This window comes from Pongo abelii, chromosome 18 (assembly GCF_028885655.2).
Source record: "Pongo abelii isolate AG06213 chromosome 18, NHGRI_mPonAbe1-v2.0_pri, whole genome shotgun sequence".
NCBI classification, from domain to species: domain Eukaryota; kingdom Metazoa; phylum Chordata; class Mammalia; order Primates; family Hominidae; genus Pongo; species Pongo abelii.
The window spans coordinates 66,399,911-66,403,059 of NC_072003.2; positions in this window are offsets into that span (position 1 = coordinate 66,399,911).

Sequence of the window (3,149 nt, forward strand, 5' to 3'; positions counted from 1 at the left end):
TAACACTCACTGCGAAGGTCTGTAACACTCACTGCGAAGATCTGCAGCTTCACTCCTGAGCCAGCGAGACCACGAACCCACCAGAAGGAAGAAACTCCGAACACATCTGAACATCAGAAGGAATCAACTCCAGACATGCCGCCTTTAAGAACTGTAACACTCACCGCGAGGGTCCGCGGCTTCATTCTTGAAGTCCCTAAGACCAAGAACCCACCAATTCCAGACACAGAAGTAAACATTTCTTGCTTTGAGGATCAATGTACCACTACCTTAAAACATCTGGGTTTGTTTTTGTTTTAGTTTTAGAGACAGGGTCCACTCTGCTGTGCATGCTGGACTGCAGTGGCACGATTGTAGCTCTCTGCAGCCTTGAACTCCTCGAACTCACTGCAGCCTCGAACTCGATCAAGCGATTCTCCCACCTCAGCCTCCCAAGTAGTGGGGACTGCAAGCGAGTGTCGCCATGCCTGGATAATTTTTTTCGTTTTTGTAGGGACATGGTCTCACCATGTTGCCGAGACTGGCCTCAAACTCCTGGCCTCAAATGATCTTCCCGGCTCGGCCTTCCAAAACACTGGGATTGCAGGTGTGACCCACTGTGCCCAGCCAACACCTGGATTTCAATACATATCCCAGAGTCTTCCCTGCCTCCATTATGCCATCCTACCAGCTCCAGGAAGGATGCGCACAAATGCCCTTCCTCAGTCAGACTGAGCTGCTGGCTGCTGATGGGTGTGTGAAAAGCATTTTCATTTTCTTTTTTCTTTCTTCCTTTCTTTCTGTCTTTTTTTTTGAGACGGAGTTTCACTCTTGTTGCCCAGGCTGGAGTGCAATGACACGGTCTCAGCCCACTGCAACCTCCACCTCCCAGGTCCAAGCAATTCTCCTGCATCAGCCTCCCGAGTAGCTGGGATAACAGGCTCCCACCATCATGCCCAGCTAAATTTTTTGTATTTTTAGTAGAGACAGGATTTCACCATGTTGGCCAGGCTGGTCTCGATCTCCTGACTTCAGATGATCCACCCACCTCGGCCTCCCAAAGTGCTGGGATTACAGGCGTGAGCCACCGCGCCCGGCCAGCATTTTCATTTCCAACTGGAACCAGCTCTGTTCTGGGAAGTCCATTTTGGGGAGGAAGGAGAGACAGCAAGCCAGAAGGGCTGTGAGTCATGTCATTCCCCTGCTTGAAAGCTCCTGTTGACTCCCTGTCTCCCTTAGGACAAGTCCAAGTTCTCCACGTGCCACTGAAGTCCTGCTATTCTCATCCCTTTCCTTCCAAAAGGGAAGTTCATCCCCACAAGCTGGTAGAGCTTGACAAGTAGACAGGCCCTGGCTGGGCACGGTGGCTCAGGCCTGTAATCCCAGCACTTTGGGAAGCCGAGGCAGGCGGATCACCTGAGGTCAGGAGTTCGAGACCAGCCTGGCCAACATGGCGAAAGCTTGTCTGTACTAAAAATACAGAAATTAGCCAGGCGTGCTAGTGTGCACCTGTAGTCCCAGCTACTAGATAGGCTGAGCCAGGAGAATCACATGAACCCGGGAGGCAGAGGTTGCAGTGAGCCGAGATCATGCCACTGCACTCCAGCCTGGGTGACAGAGTGAGAGCCTGTCTCAAAAACAAAACAAAACAAAAGAGGCCCCAATAATACAGTGTGTAACTGGGACACGAAGGGCTGTGTGGACACAGAGACGTAGACCAGCCCAGACTTGGGAGACAGGGAAGGAGGGACAGCTCAGCTGAGACCCAAGGAATAAACAGAGGTTACTCAACTGTGTAGACCAGCGTAGAAGACTGGAAGGGTGGGGAGCGGGGGAAGGGCGTGCCTGGCAGAGGGAACAACAGGAGCAGAGGCCTGAAGGATGCAATGTGTGGAGGAATCGCCGCTCTGCAGGGCTGGAGAGGTCAGCAAAGAGCAGACATGAGAGGACTTGTGGGCTGCGTCGGTGGGGAGCGGCATGGACTTGAAACTCATGGAAGCCCTGTTGTATGGAGGAGGGTGGCTGGGAGAGGGGAGAGGAGCAGGAGAGCAGCGAGAACACGGAGGGCACCAGGGTGGGCTGCCAGGTGGATGGAGAGGCACTGGTGGGCTCTAGATTTAGAGTCCGCAGACAAGACCGGGCGACTGACCAGACACAGAGGTCAGGGAAAAGAAGCCCCGCTAGGGCAGCCTTAAGGCAAGCAGGAGCAGACCCGGAAATCAGGGGTCTGCCGTGGGCCACCATGGATGTACAAAGAGGCCTCTTCCTCCGGACCTGACGGTGGCCCCCACAGGGCAGCCATGGGGGTGTGGGGGTGTTACCAGGTTGGGTATCGCCAACACCAGCAGGCCCTGGAGAGGGTGGGCAAGCCGGCTGCTGAGGCCTCAGACCCTGTCCTAGCTCCAGCCCTCTCCGCCAAGGGCATCCTTCACCCGGGGAGGGAGGAGAATGGTACCGCCCCAGGGGCCGGGGGATATGACCTGCCAGACAGAGGGGATTCCAGGCCTCATACCTCTCTATTCTCTCTTCTCTGAGGCTCCCTGAGGGCCCCTCCATGCCCTAGGACCCAGCAGCCATGCAGAGCTGAAGGGAGCAAGCCAAAGACTCAGACAGGCGTGGCCCTGCAGGACAGGGACTGGTGGACCCGGGAGCCTCCCACTGGTAGGGCCACAGGAACGGCCAAGTGAACAGTGTAGGAGTGTGAGCACCAGGGGGCGCTGCAGGATCAGACGTGCACACCTGGACCCCACCACAGGATGAGGTCCTAGCAGATGCTTCCAGTATCTATCCAAGGCCAACCTTGGTTACTCACACAACCCGATGGTCTCACACACACGCTCACGGATAGGGTTCTTACGAGTTCCACCATTTACTGGGTGTGTGTCTTTTCTTTATTTTATTTCTATTTTTTATTTTTGTTGAGATAGAGTCTCACTCTCTCACCCAGGCCAGGGTGCAGTGGTGCGATCTTGGTTCACTGCAACCTCTGTCTCCAGGGTTAAATGATTCTCAGCCTCCCAAGTAGCTGGGATTACAGGCACGCACCACCACACCCGGCTATTTTTTGTATTTTTAGTAGAGACGAGGTTTCACCATGTTGGCCAGGCTGGTCTCGAACTCTTGGCCCCAAGAGATCCACCCACCTCGGCCTCCCAAAGTGCTGGGATTAC